Source organism: Accipiter gentilis, unplaced genomic scaffold, assembly GCF_929443795.1.
Source record: "Accipiter gentilis unplaced genomic scaffold, bAccGen1.1, whole genome shotgun sequence".
NCBI classification, from domain to species: Eukaryota; Metazoa; Chordata; class Aves; order Accipitriformes; family Accipitridae; genus Astur; species Astur gentilis.
This window is the reverse complement of record NW_026060956.1, coordinates 1,049,947-1,067,747: the sequence shown is the minus strand read 5'-3', so window position 1 is coordinate 1,067,747 and position 17,801 is coordinate 1,049,947.

Sequence of the window (17,801 nt, the reverse complement as noted above, 5' to 3'; positions counted from 1 at the left end):
CAGGTTACCAACAGACAGCAAATCCTGACCTGCTGAGAGTGCAGGGGATTGCATGTGATCTTGTTCACATTCCACTTAGTGCATTTTTGGCAAACTGCAAGATGATGGTAAATTACTTGCTTCGCAGAAGACAGGAAGATGCTGTAACCAGTTCAGCTAAGGAAAGAGTCCTTCTGAGAAGCACTTCCCACCATACCAACTCCACCACATGGTAAGGGTAACAGACACACATGGTGGACTGAACCGCAAGCTCTTGCTACCATATTCTGGGCTCTTTCACAAGTGGCAGCAAAGAGCCCACAGTCCCCCAAAACAAGAGGAAAACCACAACCAAGTTATCTAAAACACAACTAGAAACAGACAGGCAAACCACCCAACACTGAATTCACAGCCCTTCATTTTAGCTGCCTTCAAGTTAGGTGTCTGGCCTTCAGCTGGGTGTCCAGCTTTCACCTGTCCCTGACCCCGAGGTCTCACCGGGACTCCTCAGACATCAAGGAGAACAATGGGGTTAGACCAGGCTGTGAAGCCGGGGTGCTCCCATCCTGCCCAGGGGATGCCTGCAGCCCAGGCAAAGTCTGCCGGTCTCAGTGACCCCAAGCTCCCGGCGCATCCTGTCCACCGGCCGAGGGCACTCTCCCTGCCAGCGACTGGCAGGGTGCTGGCCCTCTCATGGCTTATCAGGAATCACCTCCTTAAGCCAAGTCCCTCACACACTCAAGGTGTGAGCACCGCCAGCTCCTGCCAGCTGGATACCAACATCTGCCCAGAACAGCTCTGGCCAGTAACGCTATAACTGGGCCAGCAGCCATCCCTGGGGCTCAGCTGAACCACAACTGGCAGCAGAGACTCTGCACCATCTCTACAGCTCACCAGCACCAGCAAGGCGTGAAGTTTGAGTGACAGTGCAGTGAGGCTCTGATCGATCCCTTCCTGCTGCGTAGGCTACGGCTTGTCCATACATGCATCTGAAACCTCCGCTTCCCAAGTCTTCCGGTTATACCCACCACGTGCTGCTTTGTCCAATTCCTTCAGGATTTCCTTTAGGACATCTGGCGACCGCTGGGAAGATTTTCCTATTTCAGCTTTAGCTTTGTACCTTGCTCTTTGAGGACCTTAACAGAAAGTATAAAGTTAAATTTCTCAAGAATAACATACTGAAAACGAGCGCTTAGTCTGTGAAGTCAGTCAGGACTGACTACTCACCCCTGGGATGCCAGGTGAGCTCCAGCGCAGGACCCGGCCGAGACGCTGGAAAAGCCCTCCCTGTACCCACGTCTGCAACCAAACACCCAAGAGAAGTTCCCATCATACATTGTCATATACACCGGCATACTGAATAGCGGAACATATAAGGGGATCACAGAACAACATGGCACACACGATGCAGGTCTATATTCTCACACCTGCAAGAGACATCTTGCTCACATTCAGGCTTTGAGCTGGCAGCTCTCAAAGAAGTAAAAAGCCATGACGTACCCGTGCGATCTCCCTGCACGTCAGCCCTGGAACCCGGCTGGGAAGCTGGATATCCACTGCGCCCAGCCACGTCTGTAAAACAGAACAGAGAAGCTCCCGTGAAATATGTCAATAGACTTCTTCAGATGTGAACGGCAACACATGCAGTTCAAACGCAGGATTGCTCCGTGGCACTCGTCTCTCCCTGCCACTCAGGAGCACCGTGCAGACCGTTACTGGGTGCCTGGACCATGCCAGTTTAAAACAAACCATGCACAGTGCTGCCGGCAGAAAGGACTCCCTGGAGCTCACACCAGCTCCAAACTCAACCCCAACAAGCCCGCTGGCTTTGCAGCAGGCACTGGAGGCAGCGCAGGGTCGGAGAGGCTGGGAAAGAATGTTTTGCAAGGCAGAGCGCCCCAGGCCGCGTCACTGAGCCTGACCCATTCCCTCTCTGCTCTTCTGCATGTCTAAGCATCGGCCAAGAAAATATTAAATTTCACATGAACGAATATTAAAACCTAAATGCCCGCTCGTTCAAGTGACGTACCTGTGGGGTTGCCCTGAGGCTCCCAGACAAGATCCGGCTGAGCAGTCGGGCGGCCACTGGCTACAGGCACAGCTGTAATCAAGCACGTTTCCATTAGAGGCTGTGATCTACTTCTTTCTCAGTGACCTGCAGTCACTGGAGGGGGGTCAGGTAATGACGTGGGACCCAGACATGGGTGGAGATTTCCAAAGCTGCAGAGGGCCTGGGGGACGTGGCTTCCCCTGAGGAGAGCACTGCGGGGCTAGAGCAGGAATGCTCCTGTTTTTCTGAGCAGACATCTCCCAAGGATGGACGTCCCTGGGTCCCTGAGGCTGAAAGCCAGCATTCAGCCGGGGAGCGGCAGAGCCACGGCCCCGGGCACGGCTGTGACCAGTCCTGGGAAGAAGTGCTCCTGCAGGCTCTTGCCTGGCCCCTGCACTGCTGCTCTGGCCCTGACATGCAGGCCAGGGGAAGGCTGCCCTGGGGCAGCGCAGCACAGGGCCGGCTCGAGGGATGGTTCCTCACCCCGCGGTGCCGCTCTCGGCCCCACCATTCACCTCGAAAATGCCTCCGCAGCGGCTGCAGCCCCCTGCACCTCCCGGCGGGGCATCTGCCTCCCGCTGCCCGTGGAGCTGGCCACGGCTCACCCGGCCCAGCCCGGCCCCGCTGCTCTCACAGCCCTGCCACACCACGACCCCAGCCCCGCCGTCACCCCGAGGTGTGGTGGGTGCTGTGCCACGCTGCCAGGGCTGGGTGCTGGCCCTCGCCTGCCCCCCTACCTAATCCCCGCGCTTGCCACGGGGCAGCCCCGACATCCCAGGCTTGCAGGGACACCATAAAAAGGATAATGAGGCAGGTGGGGGTCATGGTCCCCCACGCCTGCACCATGACGCTGCTGCTGCTGCCGCTGCCACTGGCACTGGCACTGCTGGAGCGGTGCCTGTGGCACAGCACTGCACATCACGGCGTGGCACAGCGGGGCTCTGTGACCTCACAGTCCGGCCTTCCCACCGTGGCCACGGCCCTGGGGCACTGCCCCTCCCCCCACATGCTTTGAGGTTTTGGATTTAGATGAAATTAAGACCCCTTCAGCATCCTAGCTGTCTGCACATCAGCACGCTCCCTGACATCCTCAGGCTCAGGTGCTTTTGGCTACAGCTGCTTCTGTGCTTGCTGTTTGGCCGCTGCTCTTCTGTGGCTTTCTCTCTGCCTCGGAGTCTGACGACAATTATGTGGGATCCTCTGGGCTGAGGGGAGGGGAAAAAAAGAAAACCGTATGATTTCCGATATGTAAATGCTACTGAGGCTACGGGCTGGCCAGGCTTGTATGGAGAGCTTTACACTAGATTTAGTGGGGGGGGAGGAGGAGGAGGAAGAGGAAGAACAGGAGGACGACTAAAAGATCTTTCCTTTCCCACAGTGTTGCATATCTGGGGACTGATACAGCATCACTTGCCATCTAGTCAGTGAGAAGCAGCCCAATTCCTGTAAGCAGCTGCAGGTTGGTACCCACCAGCATCAGTAAAGACGTCATGCAGATAATAATTCAGCAGCTGCTGAATGATTGTGAATTGATTTTCACCATCTTTTGGTAAAATACAAGCAAAATAAGCTTAGCAAGTCAGGAGGTAAACTCAAGCATTAATTTCATGTACGAGCAAGAAATTGGTAACTACGGGGAAACGATGTTCAAGGGTACAGACAAGACGGTGGAAAACACAGCTTCAAGAAGTCATTCATCTTACTGTCTTCGCTAACAACTCTAGAGTCCAGCATTATGGGGTCCATCTCTGCAACAGGGGCTATTTCCAATTTGAGCTGCTCTTCAACAGCAAATGGGAGCTAGAACTTGTTTCCCACAGGTGGAACTGCACCATCAGGAATCCTGCTGTACAACTGCCAGATAGAGTGACTTCAAAAGCTGGAGGTGGGAATACACTTCCATTTAAAAAAAAATAAATAAATCCTATCACTACTGCAATTCCTGATGTCCTCTGTTCATACCTGGAACATTTGATGTACCTACACCTCTTAACCACACCAGAGAACAGGCTGAGGTAGGAAGGGTTGCAGATGTAGCTCATCTAGTCTAAACCACAGCTGCCTTTAAGGATGTATGGCCTCACCTGAGCTTTCTTTGTGCAAAAGAATCCCTAATGTCACACTGATGCAGCCTGCTTTATTTCTGAATGCAACAAGCCCTCGAGTCCCAGATTTGTGGATCTCATAAGCACAGTTCTGCTGGATCAGTCAGTTCAAGAGAAAACAGACTGCCTAGCAAGTATCAAAAGTTCCCAGGAAAGGACTAATCTGAGAACTTGAGGAGCCGTCTGACCTGGAAGGGGAAGTCCCTGAATCGGATGGGACAAAGACAGGCAACAGGACGTTCTCTAGTCTCACAAGGCCAAGCTGTGTGCTGAAGAAAGGGCACTGTGACATGAGCTTCTGGTGCACTCCTTGGTACTAAGGGAATGGCCCCCCCAGATCTCAGTTCAGGGATTTACTCAGTTTCAACCCCACCACACCTCGGATCGGCAATGGGAAGACAGTGGATCTCAAGTAAAGGCAGTGCGCTCTCACCCCGATCCAGGACCACAGTGGTCCGTCTTCTACATAGCCTGTGCAGGCCGGTCCCTGGGAGCTTGGACTTCTCTGGCCCAAGGCTCAGCCTGTAGCTCTTCCTCAAGAAAGCAGTCCCAGCACCTCTCGTCATCGTTCTTTACAGGCGCCAGTTCCACAGTCGACATCGGGCTGGGCGACGCCTAGAACAAAACTTCCTGGGGAGGATGCTGCCTTTAGACTTCTCCCTTTCTTGGAGGCTGATGCACCTCGACTGAACAACAGGGATAAGCCAAAAAGTAGTGTGATTTCGTTAGTGCAAGGACACGGACAAGAGCCCAAAGCCAGATGCCTTCCCTGCTCTCAGTCCCACCTGTTCAACAGCTCAAAATCTTCCCAAAGCAGACAAATCAGCCTACCAGATAAGGCATGAAGCCACCCACCAGCCAGCAACATTGACCCCACGCCAACCAAAGGCACGGGCAGAACCAAGCAAGAAACTCACAGGCAACCTTTGCACCGAGTTTGAGCTGGAAGCACGGAGCTAGCACAGGGCTACAGCAACCACCACCGCCAAACACGGCCAAAACTGTCAATGACATTGCATTTTTACATGTGTCCTATTGAGACGCTTCTGCCTTTCGCTCCTACATTGCATTCTTTAGTACAGGAACAGGCGCCTGGTTAATCTTCTACTTAAGAGGTTACGAGATTATTCAGCTATCCAAAACAGAGGGAGCGAGAGAGTGTCCTGGGTGCAGCTGCGATAGAGTTCATTTTCACAGGACAGAGAGAAAGAGACAAATGCAGATGAACTAAACTACAAAATAATAGCATTGACCACAAAGCAAAAGACCCAGAGACCAGCTGTTGGTTTTACAGGGACAAAAGCAGATGCAGGAAGAAGTACACGCAAGTGTTTGCAGGTGAAAACCTAGCACGGGACTAAAGATTCATGACCTTACCCAGTATCGCTAGAAGGCAAAGGATGCTCTCAGAGCTACTCTGACGTGTGCCAAAACATTTAATAAATTCAAGCTGCTGTTTCCATCCAGCTTAAAAACGTTAACTTACATCCCTCTCCTGTTCCTGAATATCCAGAGAGCAAACTATCACTAGAAGCCTCGTTCACCAGACATTTTCTGACAAACTGCTTTGCGACAAAAAGCAACAAGACGGTTCAACAGGAGCACAGGCTGTGCGAATTCAATGCTTGCCAGCCATCTCCTACAGAGCAGAAACTAAGGTGATCCCAAGGAAAGTTAGAGACCTTGCCAAGTGATGCAAGTGCCGCAGCAACTCCACTGGCAGAAAACCTCTTGAGCTTCAGCTGGACTTGGGAAGGGATTTCCTAAAGCCTCTTTCCTCCACAGCTACCCCGGCAAGCAGTAGTGGAGCAGCACTGCCTGGCTTCCCTCCTGCAGCACTGACGAGCAAAACAGCAGGCACAATTCAAAAATCAGCCTCGATCAACGGCCCCGAGTGATCTGCATCAGAGGCTCAAAAGAAGCAATAAGGCAATTCAACTATAAAGAGAAACACATCATTGACTACCAAGGCAGAGCAGACAGCACGGTTTGTACTATCCTGAACTATTCTAAACATCAGAGACATGACCTCACCTCAAACCGGCTAAGTTAAGAACACCAGAGGGTGGCACCCCAGCTCTTCTCAAGGGTGGCCAGCTGGGGACCTGAGCTGCTGAAACAACCCTTCCAGAGAGTGCGGCATGACCACACTGGTGCGCAGCACCTTACGACATGCACTGCTGGCACTGCTGCAGGGACAGGGTTTGCTTCCACTGGAGCAGATGCTGCTTTCAACAGCTTTCAACCCAGTGGCACCCCACAAACCCGAAATAACCCTTAGGCCTGGTAGCATTGCCCAAATCCCAGAACAAACCCTAAATCCAGATGCACACTGCCCATTTCTCTGTATTCACACCTGCCCACAGCCACCTGTTGTTTCCAATCTTGTAAATATTTTAGAAAAACACTCTTTTTTTTTTTTTTTTTTAAATTTTTTTAATACCTGCTTTGACTTCACTACAGTACAGGCTCAGAGTCCATGACAATGGCTGGTAAAGTCCATAGCAATACAGAATGGTGGAGGGATGAGTGGGATAGGTGCCCGTTAGCCATCTGGTAGTTGTTCACAATTGACTCCAAGTCCTCCGTACCTACCTACCTACCTACTTACCAACCTCCTGAGTCATTGGAAATGAGTCAGACTGCACCAGAAGTAACTCTGTATGACCTGGTCAGACATATCAGACCACAAATGGTGGTTTTGAGACAGAACACCCAACACAAACCACCGGAACAGTAAAAAAAAACAGCCAGAAGAAACATACACAAACCAAAGGCCCCTATCCAAACCCTGAAAAGACAAACAAGATAAAAAAGGAATTGCAAAAAAAAAAAAAAAAAAGACCACCCAGGACACAAGACAAGGCAAAAATAACATAACTCCAAGAACCCAGGGCCAACAAACGCACAGCTGGTCCGTAACAGTAACATGCTTTAATGCTAACTCACCTGAACTCTGGCATCCTGTAATCCTGCCATCCCATAGCCCTAGCACACTGCAACGCTAGCATACCATAACCCGAGCACACTGTAGCCTCAAGATACCAAAAAATGGAACACAAACTCCCTGGACATCTCCGCCAGAGCCTGCAGGTGGCCCCAGATCTCAGACATCACAACTTTGAAGAGGCAGTGGGACAGAGCCACTAGGACATCACCAGCATCCATCTTCACATCATCCATCACGCTCTGAAAAAGTGCCTGGCTTAAACGCTCCATGGCAGAAAGGCACTCGGAGACGCTGAACCGGCCAACCATGGCCACGGGGCTTCAGCTCATCATTTCTGTGTCAGAGCCAGCAGGCAGATGACCCCGTCCTCCCTGCGAGACCCCTCAGCGCAGCCGCACCCAGCTCCGGGGGGCTAGATACGACCTCGGCTCTAAGGGGAGATGCTGCCTGGGAGCAGGATCTCTCACGGGGGCACTGGGAAACCCTCCTCAGGCCTGGATGCCTGAGAAACATCTCTGCACTGCTCCGTACCTCACAAAACCAGGGGCAGAGGAAGGCTGCTTTGCTGGCCTCCAAGAGAACCAGCTCACCTGGGCTCCTCCGTGGCCACCGGGCGCCTTTGCTGTCAGGCGGGTCTCAGCGTTGCTCTGCAATCGGCTGTCACCTCCCTGAAGGGCGCTCTCCAGTGCACGCTAAGTCTCCAGGGGGTCTCCCTGGGGACAAAGATTGAAAGGGAGGGATGGGGTTTGCATTGCCCCCATGCCCAGGCTGCCACAAGAGAGACCTGCCACCCCCCAAATCAGCTGTGGCATGTGGACACCACACATGAGCTGCAGACATGGACGGCAGTGGGGCTGTGGGGAGCGGGCAGGCTGTTCTGGGGTGCCCCCAGCGCTGGCAGAAAGCAGAGCTGGAGAGAACAGGGGGCAGCCAGCAGCCGGCAGTGGGGCCCGGCAGGATGCAGCGCCTGCGGAAATCCCCGGCTCCTTGAGCCTCAGCCCCAGGGCTGCAGCACGGGGCTGGCACTACCTGCAGCTTCACTGGGAAAAATCAGGCAGGGGTGACCCTGAAAACCCACACGGGTACCCAAGCCCGGGATTTGACAACCCGTTCCTTTGCCCATCGCCGCCACAGGATCCAGAAAGCAGTGCCACCGGCCCCGGCATGGTCCTGAGCCATCTCTCGATGGGTGACTCTTTAACCCAGCCTAAAAAGAGGAAAAACTGACCAGAATTCAGCTGTGCTCAAGTTTTTGCAGGCAGCATGGTGTTTTGAGCTGCCTGGTGCTGCCGTGCCTGGGGAACGCTCAAGAAACAGGGCGGCTGCCTGTACCTGCAGGCAGGCGGTGGAGTGTGTGCAGCAGGAGCGAGTGGTGGTTGGTGCAGCTGTTGAATGGGTTCAGGCTTTAAATGTGTCCAGACTGGTATGCCTGGTTCCTTTTTCCTTGCAGTTTGTATTTAGAGCCTAAAGAGTACTCTTTTTAAAAGCAAAAACATCAAGCAAAAAAAATACAGAAGCAGCCCAAAAACAGCTGGGTGATTTCCCCCCACACACTCCCAGCTGTCCTTTTTTTTCCCTCAGTCCTGGCCACTACGCAAGGCAATGCTCATCGCCAATATTAGGGCGCAGGACTGGGCCCAGGGCAGGGCTTTGGCAGGCAGCACAGTCCTTGAGGCTCCCGGTGATGCAGTTCCTGGGGAGTGCTCCAGAAACGGGGGCAGTTGCCCAGAATTGCCATTTTTGGTCTCTCCCCATCACGCTCTGTCTGGCTCCCTGCCCCCACTTTTTATTTCCTCCCTCTCACCACTACTTTCTTCTTCCTCTTTCTTTCTCTGCCTCGCTCCCTGTCCGTATTTCCTCCTCCCTCTCTCTCCCGCAGCCTGGCCCCTTGTTCCCGCCCGTATCCCCTCCTGCTCAGCTGGCTGGGCCTTCTCTCTTCTCTCTGGGCCTCCGTGCTGCTCCCCAGCCCCTTCTGCTCCTCCGCCGTCTCCATCCTGGAGGCCATCGCTGCTCTGTCCTCCTGCCCCTCCTTGTCCTGATCCGCACCCCTCTGGTTCTCACTCTCTCTGGGCTGTTCCCTGTCCTCCCCTTGCTCTCTGTCCCTGCCTCTCCCTTTCTTTCTCTCTTCCCTGCCGGTCTCCTCTCAGCCTTGCCCTCCGTCCCTCTCTCCTGCTCCCTGTCCCATCGCTCTGTCGCTCCGCTCTCCTGACGCCTTTTCCCTCTCTCTGCCCTGCCCCTGCCCCTGCCCCTGCCCCTGCCCCTGCTCCTGCCCCTCTCCGGCCACCACGCCGCCCTGTCCCCCCTTCCCCTTCTTCTTTTCTCTTTCTTCTCCTCGTCCTCGTCCTTCTCCTCGTCCTCCTCGTCCTCCTCCTCGCCCTCGTCCTCCCCCGGGCAGGCGGCCATGGGGCCTGCGGGGGGCGGGGCCGGGCCGGGGATGGTGTCCCTGCAGGGTCAGGCAGCAGGAAGGAGCCCCCCGGGGCATGCTGGGAGCTGTAGTCCTGGGGCCTGCAGGAGCCCTGGTGGTTCCCGGGGCATGCTGGGAGCTGTAGGCCTGGGGGCTGCCGGGCGGCCATGTTGGTCTCTGCAGCCTCTGCTCCAGCTACGGCCCGGCTGAGGTGAGGGCTGGGGCTGCCCGTGAGGCGAGGGAGGCCCTTGGGCGGGCGTGGGGGTGTCTCCTGCCTGCTGGCTGCCCGGGGGAGGGGGCTCCAAGCTGGAGCCGGGCCCGGCTGAGGGAAGGAGAAAAGGGACAGGGTGAGGGGGGTCGCAGCCCTGACTTGGCCGGTTTCACGCAGACGCCCTGTTCAGAAAACACAGCCTCCGTGTGGGTCAGCGGTCCCTGCAGAGTTTTGTTATTTATAGCCATGTTTACAAATACAGGACTTCGCACAGCGGGCTCACGCGGTGCTGTGCTCCTTGTAAACTGAATCGCTTCTATCCCGGCTACAGTCTGGAGGGAGCGAGCGCCAGCCGATAGACTAAGATGGAGATGAAAGCAAGCGATACGCTTGCGATGGTGATCCTGCCAGAAGGCATGCTGCTTCTTGATCTGGGAAAACGCCGCAGTGACTCTGTCAGAGAACAAGGTTGTCAGTGCTATCTCTGCGTGTGACACCCAGGGGATTTTTTCCCTCTGCGTGCGTTTCTGTGCAGGCATGTGCAAGAAACGTAGGTGTTTCTCTGTGCTGTAATGGGGACTGATGACAGCTGGGTGGGTGGCAAGGTGTGCAACCTCAGCAGAAACTTCCTGCAGCTGCCCTGCCATGTGCTTCAGGTCTGGTTGTTTGCTGTCGTTGAGAGCTACTGAGGGAGGGCATGGGAAGGTATTGGGTTCTTCCTCCCTGCAGTCAGCACTGGTCCTCACTGCGTAGCCTCCCACAGCAGCCAGTGCTGTGTGCCCCTCTCCGTTGTTAGGCAAACAGCTGTAGCAGGAAAGTGTGGCATGTTCCTCTGATTCATGCATTCTCCACCTGGCACAGCAGCACGCTTGAAATACTGAAATGTGCTCTCTTTGTGGCTGCTAACATTCAAAAATCTTGTCTTGGTCTAGTCAGCAAGGTATTTGGAAAACGTCACGGTTGCAGTTTGAGAATAAAGTAGGTTCCCATCCTTCCCCTTACCCCCCAAACGGTGCAGGATCCAGACCTTTTCCCCCTACCCCGCTATGCGTAGCCTGGCTTTGTTCATTTTGCTGCCTCAGAGCAAGAATATAGCAAAGAACTGAGATGTGTGTCGTGTGCTCCAGGCCAAAGACAGTTTTAAGTGTTCCCCGTTTATTGCGTGCAGCTGTGCAGCATGGTACATTTTGGAAGGCCCACTGGGATGATGTATCAGAAGTTGCTGAAAATGAGGTGATGCTGGTAGTGGTTTATTTTCAGTGCCTGGTTGGGGAAAGAATATACTCAAATTTTCTAAGATCCAGATCTATTAGAGGAAAGGGAGTGCAAGGTAAGGAGCATCATGCTGCATTTCTTGCTAAGTGTCTGCTTTCATTTCATTCAAACTAGAAGGTAAACAAAGATTGAACCTGCAACAGAATTTGTTTCCCAGAGTGAGCATTCAAGCACTGGGGAGCAGTTTGCAGGATCAGAACTTCAGCCTGCTCTGGGTTCTGGGTGATAAACCCTCAGGAGAGGAGAGAGAAACCCCACTGTTTTAAATGCAGCTCAACTTATCTCAAGATTTCTTGGTGTTAGATTGTGTTGGCGGTCAGTCTCTAAGCACGTGACGGAACTGTTAAAAAAATCAAGACATTTAAGGATTATTTACTGTATTAAATCCTCTTACAAGCACTGCACTCTGTTGCCCTGTGGATAGTATAATGTAATGACTGGCAATTTCCCTTTTCTTTTCCAGTACAAGGATGCATGTATGAAGGCAAATCGAGGGTACAAGTGGTGCCCCACAGCAAACCAGCCTGCGAAACCCCAGACATCTACTGTTACAAACAGGAAGAAGCTATGGGCCTTTGCCTTGGACTCTGCAAAAGATTTACCAAGCCCGAGGAAAGTGACAAGAAGTGACAAAATGCCACAGCGTAACTTCAGGATGGCAGGTGAGATTTCCATCCATGTTCCTCAAACGTAGCAGCCTCCTTTTGTTTGCGGATGCAGCGTTGGAATTAAACTGCAAGACCAGTTTCCTTTACTGCACCTGGTACTGTAGTGCAAATACCTTTCATGTCCCAAATAAAGTTGCCAAGACTCTAGTTAAACCTCTGCATAACAGCCTCGAATTTTCCTAAGTGCATGATTGCTTTCAAGAGTCAAGTCCAGACATGTGACATATCATAAGCCATACTCCATTTGGGGTCCAGATTTGATTGATGTTTAGTTCAGGCTTATCTGCTGTTAGAGATTTTCATTTTCTAGTCCAAAAGGGAAATGCTGATGGTGTGCATTCTTTTTCTCCTTCATAGAGTGTTGTACTATGTTTAGTAATTTGCTGTTTACAGAAATAATTTGCAGTTGTCTATGAAGTTGGAGGTGTTAACGTTCTTGTGGATGAATGTACCAGTGGAGCTAACTTCTGGTATTTAAATCGAGAGGAGGCGTGTATTCTAACCATTTTAAACATGAAAAAAAAAAAAAAAAGAAAAGAAATCCATTGAGAAGTGGATTGCCTGAGCTGGGGAAAGGCAGATAATCTCAAACTGATATCCACAAATCGCAGAACTGTAGCAATCACGGAAATAGAAAAATCAGTGTTAAGTACTGGCAGCTTAAGAGCCTAACAGTCAAGGTAGAAACTAATTTTTACCCCACCACCCTTTTTTGCTTTGTTTTTTCTTTTTTTTATTGCACTTTGACGTTTCTAACCTTATAAATACTGATGGATTTGAAACTTTGTCATATCCTGCCTAGTTTATGCCAAGTGTGTGGCAGATAGGACTTTTCTGCTTAGAGGGATCGTGAGCTGGAGAGTGGAAAATGGTTTTATGGAACAAGTATAAAAGGAGAAGAAGGGATAAAAAGGCTTGGATGCCTTTTTTGCCAGTTTAGTGGTATGGAAATTCCTGTAATGAAATTTCTTCTGGCTATGAAGGAACTGTGAATTGGGATCAAAATAAAGTGTTTCCTGCTCCATCGTTATGATATATGGGAGACCAGTTCTGAAAACCTCAAGCCCCTTCATCCCGTTCTGTTTTTGCTACCAGAGGAGTCACTTTTATGCTCCTTCAGGTTTATTGACTTAACAGAGAGAACAAGGAGTCGGTCTTGGTCTAGGTGGCTGCTGTCCCCCACTGCTCCTGCCGGGATATCCAACTGTAGAGCTTCTGAGTCCAGAGAGATCTTGAATCAACACCTATCAGAGCAGAGGACAGAGAACTTAAGAGTTAATGAGAAACTGATCCAAGCCATTGTTTTCTCTAGAGAGCCATAATTTCTGAAGAAGGCCCTCTTTTGTGCTACATGTGATTTTTTAAAAATTCATTTATTTATTTTCTGCTGGCTGATTCAGTGAGTATGGTAATTCACAGGGGTCTCACTCCAGTCCTCGTGCAAGCGAAGGCTGGCTGTTACATGAGTGCAACGATAGCCCACAGAATAACGACAGCCTCTGCCCGAGATGTTAGCAGCAGCATCTAAACCCGGGCATGTCTGCCATGCAAAGTGGATTACTTTTTTGTCAACTATATTCCAGTTTGTGGTAAATACGTGTTGTTGTATTCCTCTCCCCTCGACTTCATGTGAGAGCTCAGTTCAGCTCTGACTCTTCTGGCCAGTGCAACATCTTTTAAAAGCCAGGCTGCATGCTAATTGATGAACTAAAATGTAGCTGAGCACCGGTAGAAATGCCACTGACTGTCTGGCATCTTCAAGGCAGATAGCTTCCTTCGGACAGGGATTATATGATTCCAGAACAATTCCAGGAAATCTGTTGACTTGTTGGTAGCTGTTAATCCTGTCTTGACTGCTTTTTACATACGAGATTTCATTTTGGAAAGTGTAATACAGAGAGAGTAAGATCTTCCTTTCTTTTTCTGAAGTCCCCCACAGGCCATACCTCTCCTTCATTTTTGGCATTCCAACAGTAACCACCCCACGTTTTAAGTTTTGCATATTGACCTACTGTTGTGTCAAGAACCTGAGGTGTGGCACCAGCGTTGGGCTTCTGACCTGCATGCAGACCCACTAGTGGTGTCCTTGCTCATCCAGCTGGGAAGTTGTAATGGAGCATGTTTTCCTTGTGACATGGCTCACCTGCAAAGACAACTGCTGTTTGCAGGGGAACGTGACCATTGCAGCGCCTACCGTCACAGCTACAGAGCTAAGTGGGCAACAGCTTTCCTATGCAAATGTGCCAGATTCCCAATGCTTTCACATTTCCGCATCAGGAGAAAACGCGCTGGGCCAAAAAGCTTTTTAGTGAAGTGAAGGGTGGAAAAAAGACACTTCCGAGCATAGCCAATATCCCGATAGGATGCAATTTTTGTTTTTAGAAAGAAGCTTCTTTCTGCACCCAGGTGAAAGGTAGTTGAAACTGGTACCTGCTGGCCTTCTTTCTGCTTAGTTCTTCCTCAGTTCTTTCTTTCCTCTGATTGAAAAATTGCAATGATGAACAAGCCAGCCTGCTGAGTTTCTAACTGGACCAATACTAACAAAGAATGTCATTCCCGAACAGTAAGGTAGTTGTAAGCTTCATCAGTAGTAAAAGATGTTGAGACAGTCATGAATCATCTCCCATTCTGCAAGTCCAATTCTTGACTATTTTCTCACTACTGTTGATTTAGCTGTAAATTGCTTTAAAGTAGCACTTAAAATGTGTAATTTTTCATAGCAGTAAGTTCTTGGTGCCATGAGAGAAACATTGTGCTGAGAAGGCACTATAAACATATGGCAATGTTTGTGTATATACACTTTGTCTTCCCTTAGATGGAGTTATTTTGTAATTTGAAGCCATAGTGGAAGGATTTTTTTGTTGTATTATGATCAGACATCGAGGTGCCAGCCCTCTGCTACAGCTGCAGAATAAGTAGTCAAGTTGCTTTGGCACGAATTTAAACTTTCACGTTCCACTTAGCTGTCAATTTTTTCCCTTCTCTTCATTTTTATATTTGAATGAACAGTTTAAGTATTTGCTTACTTGGGGAGAAAAGAGTGCTATCCTTGTCCTGTTGTGATAAGCTACATAGCTGAAGGGCAGCAAGCTGAGACCCCCAAGAAGATATTTAGAAGAGAGGGAAGAAGGGGGCCTACAAGAAAGCCGGAGAGGGACTTTTGACAAGGGCACGTAGTGATAGGACAAGGGGTAATAGCTTTAAACTGGAAGAGGGTAGATTTAGATTAGATAGAAGGAAGAAATTCTTCCCTCCGAGGGTGGAGAGGCATTGGAATAGGTTGTGCAGACAAATTGTGGACTCCCCCTCCCTGGAACTGTTCAAGGCCAAGTTGGATGGGGCTTTGCTCAGCATGATCCAGTGGAAGGTGTCCGGGTCCATGGCAGGGGGGTTGGACCTAGATGCTCTTGAAGGCCGCTTCCATCCCAACCCATTCTATGATTCTGTGAGTCTATGATTCTCTTCTATGTTCTTCAGCTGGCCAAAACTGAGGAGGGGGAAGAAGAACTACAGGTAGCTAAAGGGAAGGACAGGAGAGCAGCTGGGAGCCAACAGTGTGATGTGGGCATAAGAAAGTGCTACGCTGCAGTGTGTCAGGCCACGTATTTTCAGGAAGTGTAGAGAAGAGTTAATGCCACTGAACAGAGCACAGCTCATCTGACGTGGCCTCCCTGCTGGTCCTTCATGTACAAGAAAGATGACCTTCTGGAATAACTGGAGAAGAGAGCTGCAGGGATTGCTGGGACACGGGCGATGGACATGCGTGATGACATCAGGAGTTCATGATTTGCCTAGGCTAGAAAAAGCAGGTGGAAGAAGAGTGGGCTGACTCCTGTAAGCGCAGGAGAGGGAAATACCATTTAGGCAGAACAGTTTTTAGGCTTAAAAGGAGTGGGCACCGGAAGACATGTGTACCACCTGCTCCCGAGTAAATTTAAGCTGAAAACTGGAAGAAAACTCTAAATGCTTCTAAGATTTGGGTTCTGCAACAGCCTTCCGATGGAAGGAAAGCAAGCAGAAAGCAACCAGTCAACCCCTTATTGCTTAATATGGAGTTCAGCAAGTTTATGGTGGGCCTGGAGATCTCTTCCAATTTCTCCTTCCTCCAAATCAACTGCCTCTTCAGGTGTTGTCTTTCAAGGTATGTGTTGCCTTTTCACGTTTTAATTGCTCTGATGTCCTCTTGTTTGAAGGACTGAACTGTTGCTGATCAAGCATTTTGGTGGCAAAAAGGTCTCTGCTGACAGGATCGCTTGGCTTGTGAATTGTGCTTAGGTACTTGGTGACCCTTCCCATTTCCTGCCTCCCTTTCTTCAGTCACTTCTTGTTGCTAGATCCTACACTTGTGATAGTGCCTTGTCTCTTTGTAGATACTTAATACCTTTTGTTCCCCTTTTTATTTAAAAGTAAGAAGTTTAAAAATAAACCTACCCCCCACCCCCTTCTACCTGTTCATCACAGTAATGGAAAAAAGGATTCCAGCTGAACATTGGGCCTGAAGCCAGATGCTCTTTAGGCTGTATTCTTAAGATAACGAGCCACTCTTCTATCCCTGAGATGATAGCGGTTGAGCTTGGTTTATTCCCATTGCTTTCCTCTGCTTCTGTTTACTGGTGTTTTAAGAGAGTGTTGAAAAAAACCCTACCCTGTGTATGTTACCGTGAGATGCTGTCTGAGGGAGAATTTTTGGCAGCATCTGTGGTATGGAATTAAACAGCAGCAGTGAGTGTTCCCGTGAACTGGACCTTGATCATCTGTAGTGCTAAATCGTTTGGAGGTTTACAGGTACAGGTTTGGCCCATGTCAGCTGAAAAGCTCAACAACTTCCTTGGCACCACTCACGAGTGGGAGTGGGCCAGGGGATTTCCCAGTGGGCATTCTGGACGCAGCTGTTGCGCATCCAAATTTTGCATAAAAAAAATGCAAGCAAATGGCCAAGGGTAATTGTGCCAGTTGGCCTCCATTTCAGGGAATGGTCCTGGGCACGTGCATTTATTGTTGTAGAGAGAGGTTTTGTGTAGTTCAGTGAAAGGAAATTGGAAAACGTGAGTGCATGCTTAATGAGACCTGGGGAAAGTTACTTACCTTTGGTGTCTCATCATTACTGAAGCTGGTGTCTCAGCAATACTGCAGGGATAACGCTTCCCTGTTCTCCCGCTGTGGCAGTTGAGCGGGACATTTGGGCCACTGACTGTCTCCCTCTCTCTAGATGACACGCTGTTGAATTGGGCCCCTGCACTGCTTCCAAGGCACTCCTCCAAACCCAGACAATTAGTCTTTATGGTGATGAAGTCCAACCACTGTTCTGAGTGGAAAAGCCACTCCGTGAGTGATGCAGTGCCGGTGTTCATTGCTTTCACTTCTTGTTGTCGTTTTCTGAGCTCCTGAGGTGCAGGAAGGCTGGAGGCGAGAAGCTGTCAGCACCAAATAGTTGGAGAAAATACATTTCTATCTCCATTTTACTTTCCTCAATTATATATTGTATTGGCAGGGCAAGAAGTAGGCAGGCAGCTTGCCTGGCCAGTGCCTGCGTGCTTCTGGCACAGAAGATCAAGTGCTTCATGCTTCAGAGCTGTCAGGCTGGCACTTTTCACCACTAAATGCAGCTCTAAATTAAAGCTAAATGAAAAGGGAGATTTTGCTTCAGAGCTTGATCGTGTCATTCTGTTCCATACTTTTACGTGTTCAGTGGCTAGGGAAAGGAACCACTGTCTTGGTAGGAGCATCCACTGAGTTATAACCATGGGTGATATTAGAGCATCTTTGTGCATATTTATGCATGAGATCATTACAGTTGCTGTTTTAAAGGTATCCATCTCTGTAGCACCTAAACGCTTTGCCAGTAAAACTGTAGATCCACGCAATGGGGTGAGAAGCAGACAAATCCAATTCAATCCTTCAGACAGCTTTGAAAGCCTCTCCCAGGGGGTACAGCAATGGTTCTTTGTGATTCTCTTGAACTGCCTTTTATGCACTAGTCTGCAGTCTCACGTCTTTCACCGAACTGTGAAATACAATATAGTGTTAAGTTTTTGTTGCTAACCCTCTTTTGACATACCAGTGGGCAAATAAAAGCCCTTCAAAAAAGCCTCAGCCTGTTCTATTGATCCTGGGAAAGACTCACCTTGTGAAAAACTATTCAAGATCACTATTTCACAG